This window comes from Acomys minous (assembly GCF_964271855.1).
Source record: "Acomys minous genome assembly, chromosome: 20".
Lineage (NCBI taxonomy): Eukaryota > Metazoa > Chordata > Mammalia > Rodentia > Muridae > Acomys > Acomys minous.
This window is the reverse complement of record NC_140502.1, coordinates 17,499,491-17,507,491: the sequence shown is the minus strand read 5'-3', so window position 1 is coordinate 17,507,491 and position 8,001 is coordinate 17,499,491.

Here is an 8,001-nt window from a genome sequence, read left to right as displayed (position 1 = left end):
TCTACAAGGCGAGTCCAGGACAGCCAGGGCTACACAGAGAAACGCTGTCTTGAAAAGCCAGACAAAACAAAGCAAGGAAATGAAAACAAAAAAGAAAAACAGGGATCAGGATCTTACAAGAGATCTTCCTATATTGAATATCTGAGACTGTTATTTGCTTTTAGACCCCACCCCATTCCTTCCTGCTTTGTTCTTTCTCTCAAGTTTTTGTTTGTTTGTTTGTTTGTTTTGTTTTGTTTTGTTTGGTACTTTGGTCAAGTGCAGGGCCCAGGGTATGGGTGATGCCACTCCAATCCCTTATGACTAAAGACCCCCCCCAACCTCACCAACTTATATTGCAACTCATTGATAAACATTTATAGGCAATAAAATGCACTATTTTGGGCACAGCAAGCTGGATGGTTTGAGTGTACCTTTTAGTGGGTGCGGTGGTGGCCCAAGCCGGGGATCTCAGCCCTGGGGCTGCCGGACAAGAGGAAGATCAAGAGTTCAAGGCCTGCATGGGAAAGAGAACAGTAGCCCAGCAAACATGAGGCCCTAGGGCCCATCCCCAGCACCACACATATACAAAATAATTTATTAAATAAAAGAAAATCTGCCGGGTGGTGGTAGCGCACGCCTTTAATCCCAGCACTTGGGAGGCAGAGGCAGGCGGATCACTGTGAGTTCGAGGCCAGCCTGGTCTACAAAGTGAGTCCAGGACAGCCAAGGCTACACAGAGAAACCCTGTCTCAAAAGACAAAAAACAAACAAACAAAAAAACTAAATAAAATATTTTTTAAAAAAGAAAAAAAGAAAAAAACCAAAATAAATAAATAAAATAAAAAACAACCAAACCCCACATGTATATGCTGAGGATACAGATCAGTTGGCAGAGGGCTTGCCTAGCATGCATAAAGGCCTGGGTTTGGTCCCTAGCACAGCATAAACCAGACATGGCACTACACACCTGTAATGTCAGTCCTTGTGGGGCTTGCCTGGAGGATAAGGGCATTGACAGCGACAACAGGGGGTTTGAGTCATACCAAGGGTGTATGGGACCCACCACAAACCCCAAGACATAGTGATTGCACAATAGATGCAAACGTGCATCTCTTCTTTTTCCCCCTGAGACAGGGTGTATCTGTGTAGCCCTGGCTGTCCTGGAACTCTCTCTCTAGACCAGGCTGGCCTCGAACTCAGAGATCTGCCTGCCTCTGCCTCCTGCGTGCTGGGATTAAAGGCGTGCGCCTCCAGTGCCGGCCCATAGAGGCATATTTCTGGCTGTAGGTCAAGTTCAGAGGCATCAGCATAGCCCTGCTTTCAACTCATGAAATGAGATGTTTGTCGGAAGTCATTAAAAGCAGCGTCTGACACGGAGGGCCTAATCAGTATTTGCTGTTGTCATTAGTGGGACTAATTAGGAACGGTGTTTGCTCGGGGCCTCTCAGGGAAAGAGCTAGGAGGGGAGACAGGCTCCTGTCTCCTGTCTGTAACTCAGCCCGAGCCCCTCTGTCACCAATCCGGTGACCTCGGGCTACCAACACAAGGCCCAGCAGCTGACCACACCGAAGGAATTCGGTATGAAATGGGTGGGAATATTGACTGTGTAAAGCCGGATCTCCGCCCACCATGCTGTCACCCCAAAACCCAAGGGTTAAAGTCAAAAGTCATCATGATAAAGTGAGCTGGTATAAAGGTCAGCCTAGTGGTTCAGACCTGTTGTCCTGGCTACTCTGGAGGGTGAGGCAGGAGGATGGAAAGACCAGCCACTTACTAATGTCCCAAAATAAAAAAAGTTAAATGAGCCGGACGGTGGTGGCGCCCGCCTTTAATCCCAGCACTCTCGGGAGGCAGAGGCAGAGGCAGGCGGATCTCTGTGAGTTCGGAGCCAGCCTGGTCTACAGAGTGAGTTTCGGCTAGCCATGGCTACACAGAGAGACCTTGTCTCAAACAAACCAACAACTAAACAACAACAACAACAACAACAAAAAACAGATGGCTCATCAGGTAGAAATTTGTGTTCAATTCTGGGACCCACATAATAGAGAATGAAGGGGCTGGAGAGATGGCTCAGTGGTTAAGAGCACTGCCTGCTCTTCCAAAGGACCCGGGTTCAATTCCCAGCACCCACATGGCAGTTCACAACTGCCTGTAACTCCAAGATCTGACCAAGACTCTCACACCAAAGCACATATAATAATAATAATAATAATAATAATAATAATAATAATAATAATAATAATAATAATAGAGAGTGAAAACCAACTCCCATGACTTTTCTTTTTTGTTTGTTTTTCTTTTTCTTTTCTTTTCTTTTTTATTTTTTTTTTGAGGGGGGGAATTTCTGAGACAGGGTTTCTCTATGTAGCCTTGACTATCTTGGACTCACTTTGTAGTCCAGGCTGGCCTCGAACTCACAGTGATCCATCTGCCTCCACCTCCCGTGTGCTGGGATTAAAGGTGGGTGCCATCACACCCAGCTCTACTTTTTTCCTAATGAGACCCTTTTACATATTATTTACTTTTATTTCATATGCATTGCTTTTTTGCCTCCACGTACATCTGTATGAAAGCGTTGGAGCTGGGCGGTGGTGGCACACGCCTTTAATCCCAGCACTTGGGAGGCAGAGGCAGGTGGATCTCTGTGAGTTCGAGGCCAGCCTGGCTACAGAGAGTGTTCCAAGACAGTCACAGCTACACAGAGAGACCCCTATCTGGAAAATCAGAGAAGGAGAGGGACAGGGGACAGAGACAGAAACAGAGAGACAGAGATAGAGACACACAGAGAGAGGGGGTGGGCTAGAGTGGCCGGGCAGAGAGTCAGGCTAGACTCTAGCTTCTCCTCAGCTCCATAGGCATTTAGGAATGAATAAATCTTTGTTGTGGGGGCTGGAAAGATGGCTCAGAGGTTAAGGTAACTGACTGTTCTTCCAAAGGTCCTGAGTTCAATTCCCAGCAACCACGTCAAATTTAAAAGAATAAAAATAAAAAAACACCCTTTGTTGTGGGGTGTTGTAGTACGCTTAGTAACATCATCTTGGGCCATAGGATGCCACAGCACCTATGGAGCAGAATGTTCCTTGGCTTATGTTGGTGTAGAGCCCCTGCCTAGAATCCCCCAGTGAGAGGCTGGGGGTGTGGCTCAGTGGTAGAGCCCCTGCCTAGAATCCCCCAGTGAGGGGCTGGGGGCGTGGCTCAGTGGTAGAGCCCCTGCCTAGAATCCCCCAGTGAGGGGCTGGGGGCGTGGCTCAGTGGTAGAGCCCCTGCCTAGAATCCCCCAGTGAGGGGCTGGGGGCGTGGCTCAGTGGTAGAGCCCCTGCCTAGAATCCCCCAGTGAGGGGCTGGAGGCGTGGCTCAGTGGTAGAGCCCCTGCCTAGAATCCCCCAGTGAGCTGAATGGAAAACCTAGTGCAGCACATCTGTAGTTTCAACACTGCAGAGACTAAGACAAGAAGCTCAGAAGGTCAGGGCTGACCTGATCCCTGTACCCTCCTTTCTGTTCTAATGGAAATTGAACGCAGGGCAGTGGAAACCCTAGTCTAGTCAAACGTTCTGTTGCTCAGTTATATCTCCAGCAATTATTATTATTATTATTATTATTATTATTATTATTATTATTATTATTATTATTATTATTATTATTTGGCCTCGCTCCGCAGTCACCCTGGCTTCAGGCTGGCCTTGAATTTGTTCCAATCCTTCCACATCAACCTTTTAAGTGCTGGCATGACAAAAGTGAGCCATCATTGATATTTTGCCTGCATGTATGTCTGTGGGAGGGCATCCTTCAAGAGTCTCCGACACGGGGCCAGGCGGTGGTGGTGCACGCCTTTAATCCCAGCACTTGGGAGGCAGAGGCAGGTGGATCTCCGTGAGTTTGAGGCCAGCCTGGACTACAGAGTGAGTTCCAGGACAGCCAGTGCTGTTACACAGAGAAATCCTGTCTTGAAAAAAAACAAAACAAAACAAAAACCAAAAAAAGAAAGAAAGAAAAGAAAAGAAAAAGAGTCTCACATACTACGGTGGGGTGGAGAGGGCCCCAGACTCGGAAGCCAGCTTCCCAAATAACTTGGCAGAGTAGCTCTGTCTCTCTCTTTGTTTTTCTTTTCTCAATTAACACCCCCTACCTCCCCTTGACCCCCCCCCACCGCACCCAGACTTTGATTTGGAGTGCTTTGCAGCAACCTGTTGAAGACAGTTGTTCTAGCAGTCAGCCACACATTCCTTGTGAGTTGCTGGCTCCAAAAATCAGGTTGTCAGGGTTAGGATGTGGCTCTGGGGAAGTGTTTGCTAAGCATTTTCCAGGCTCTGAGCTCAATCTCGAGCCCCCCATAGGACCGGATGTGGTGGTGCACGCCTCAAGGAGGAGAACCAGAAGTTCAAGGTCATCTTGGCCTATTTAGCAAGCTCTGGGCCACTCTGGGTTATGTGAGACCCTGTCTCAAAAAAAAAAAAAAATATTTAAAAATAAAATAAAATAAATACGCCAGGTAGTGGCGGCGCAGGCGGGAGTCAGAGGCAGGTGGGCGGCTGGGAGTTCGAGACCAGCCTGGTCTACAAAGCAGGTCCAGGACAGTCAAGGCTGCACAGAGGAACCTCTGTCTCAAAAAACCAAAATAAATAAACAAACAAACAAACAAATCGGATGTCAGCCTGGAATGGTGTTTCACCCCTGTCATTGCAGTACTCCAGCGGTTGAGGCAGGAGAATAGCTGCAAGTCAGAGGCCAGTCTTGCGTTATGTGAAACTTTGTTGTTTCATGAATAAAGTTGAAGTAAGCCGGATGTGATGTGACGGCCAAGGTCTTTAAACCCAGCGCCCAAGGAGGCAGAGGTGGGCAGATCTCTGGTGAGTTTGAGGGCAGCCTGGTCTACATAGTGGGGGTTCAGGCCTACGTAGCGAGCCTCTGTGTCACAAAGACAAAAATAAAATAAAATAAAATAAAATAGTGAAACAGAACTGTTGTCAGCTCAGCACGGAGGAGATGCACACTTGTCATCCCAGCACTTGAGACACTGAGGCTGGAGGAGGAGGAGGCCAGAGCGGGCTGCCTAGTGAGACTCTGTCTAAAATATAAAAATGTAAACATTTCAAAAGCAGGAAACTGCAGTTCAGGAGTTGGGAAGGACTTAACTTTCCACCGTAGGGCCCTGGTCCGGATAGGGAGCAACATCCTGGGTCCCCAAGAGGGGCCGGGATGCACAGGGCGGCGGGGCGTCCAGGCGTCCGCAGGGTCCGGGCTGCGCGTGTGAAGGTTACAGCTCCGCGCGGGGTGGGGGCTGCGCTGTTGCTGGGGTCTGCCGGGCCTGCCTGCGCCCGCGCCCTGCCTCCATCTCGGCCAGCCAGTGAGCGGTACCCGCCGCCGTTGCCAGGGGAAACTCGCCGCCCCGTTACCCAGCAACAAGCCTGGCCCAACCAGGCGCGAGGAGCCCCCAGGCCCCGCCCGCCGCTGCCCATCGCGTGCCCAATGCCAGGCGGGCAGAGCCGGCCCAGCTCCCGGAGACGGCGAGAGCTCTCATTGGCTGCCGCCAAAGTCCTCCCGGATCTGGGGGAGCCCTCGGTGCAGGGCGGGGGTGTGGGGCGGGGGAGTCGGGCCCCGGGGAGCTGCTGGCTGCACAGTCGGCGAGCTCTGTGGCCGGTTGGGGTGAGACCTCAGGTCTTCATGCTGCCCAGTGCCTTCGCAGGACAAGGATAGGCAGTTAAGGAGTGGGGGTGGGGGAGTGTGCAAAGTGACCCCCACCCCACCCCACTGCTGGAAGGTCCCATGGAGTTGGTCTTAAGAAAATAGCCACCAAGTATCCCCGTTGCATAAAGAGACTTTTTTTGCGTGGTGACCCCATGAAGACAGGGAGCGACTCTACCCACTCCCTTAACAGAATTCAGAGTCCTGGATGTGGAAAATAAGTTGGAAGACTTTCCGGAAGAGAAACCCAGCTGTGGCCTCACAAAAACAGTGATACACCAGATATGATGATGCAGGCTTGTCATCTCTGCACGCCAGAGGCTGACACAGGAGGATGGTTAGGAGTTCGAGGCCATCCTGGACTACTTAGCAAAACTCTTTCTTAAAAATAGAAAGGCAACGCTCCTCCCCCTATACCCTCCCCCCCACCCCCCTGCCATGCCCCCCCCCCAAACACGCACAATGGATTTAGCTATGTCTGGAGTCATAAAAACAAGGACATCATCAGGCACGGTGGGTCACCCTTTTATTCCAACCCTTTGGAGGCAGAGGCAGGAGGATCTCTGTAAGTTCAAGGTCAGCCTGGCCTGCATAGAGAGTTCCAGGCTAGCCAGACTTGGCATGTTGAGATCCCTTCTCAAAACCAAAACCAAACATCACAGTGAAAAGCCAAGAACACAAGGACACAGGAATGGTGGTGCATTCCTGTTGTCCCAGGGGTGGGGTGGGGTGGGTGGCGGGGGGCTGGGGGGGGGGACCGCTAGAGGTTCAAGGCTAGCATGGGCTATGTAGGAGGCTCAAGGATAGCCTGGGCTACAAAACAAGTATATAATCCCCTTCTACCGAGGGATACTAGCCCCAGGAGATAAGGTCTTGAGTCTTCTTCAACTGAGCCTCATGTCCAGCCTGGCACCTTTGTAAAATCTGGAGTTCCATTCACACCACCTCATAAAGCTGCGTCTAGTGGTCCATCCCTGTAATACCAAAAATACCAGGTAGAGCCGAGGACCGTCATGAGTTCAAGGTTATCTACAGATATGTAGTAAGTTCTGGGAGCCCGCCTGGATTGAACGGGACCCTGTCAAGAGAATTGGTGTGTGTGTGTGTGTGTGTGTGTGTGTGAGAGAGAGAGAGAGAGAGAGAGGAAGCAGGCATGCCTGAATGAGCCTTTGAAATGAGGACCCGCTGGGTGCGGTGGCACACACCTGCCCTTAATCCCAGGACTCTCTGAGGTGGCAGCAGGCAGATCTCTGTGAGTTCGAAGCCAGCCTGGTCTACAAAGTGAGTCTAGGACAGTCAAGGCTACACAGAGTAACCCTGTCTCAAACAAAACAAACAAACACAAAGCAAAACAAAAAACACAACAACAACAAAAACCCCAATTAAACAAAAATAACCCCAAAAGAGTTCTGTGCCAGACCGAGTTTACAGAGTGAGACCCTATTTTCTTTTTTTCTTTTTTTTTTAATATTTTATTTAATTTTTTAAATGTATGTGCATTGTTGTGAGGGTGTCAGATCTTAGAGTTACAGACAGTTGTGAGCTGCCATGTGGGTGTTGGGAATTGAACCCGGGTCCTTTGGAAGAGCAGGCAGTGCTCTTAACCACTGAGCCATCACTCCAGTCCCGAGACCCTATTTTCATAAAACACAATTAAGCGAAGCCCAATTCTACAGGCCTATATACTTCTGGAGCTGAGGCAGGAGGATAGAAAGTTTATAGTGTCCTTGGACTACAGCGTGACTTCAAGGCCAGCCTGGGTGACTTAGTGACAATTCTGTCTTTAGGGGTTAATTCTGTCTTTAAAAAAAAACAACACACCAAAGATGTACATGTAGTTTAGTGGAAGATATCTTGCCTAGAATGGGGGAGCCCCCTGGGCTCCATCCATAACACTGATCAATCAATCAATCAATTTATCAATCAATCAATAAGCAGACCTCACGCCAAATACAGTCAAAGCAGCAAGTGAGTGAGCATTAACAAAAAAGACCCAGGCCTAGAAGATCCAGAAGTCTGCCACCACCGAGCCAGGGCTGGAACCCCCGCCCCCTTCCCACCTCCGGTCTCCAGGGACCCTGATTCGTGTTCTTAAGTCACTTTAGAGAGGCCCAGATTCCACAGTCCCCACCCCAGGGACACCCAAGGCGCCGAGCATTTCGCTCCGACCCCAGCTCCAGTCCTCTGTGGAGCCCAGGTGCGGTCCGCCCCTTCCCTGGTACCTGGGGGGGGGGGGGGAGGGGGGCGGAGACTAGGATTACTCAGCCTCCAGAATGAGGCGATGACATCATCCTGGAGGGGGGTTGACTAATGGCCGCACTGGGGGGGAGGCGGGGA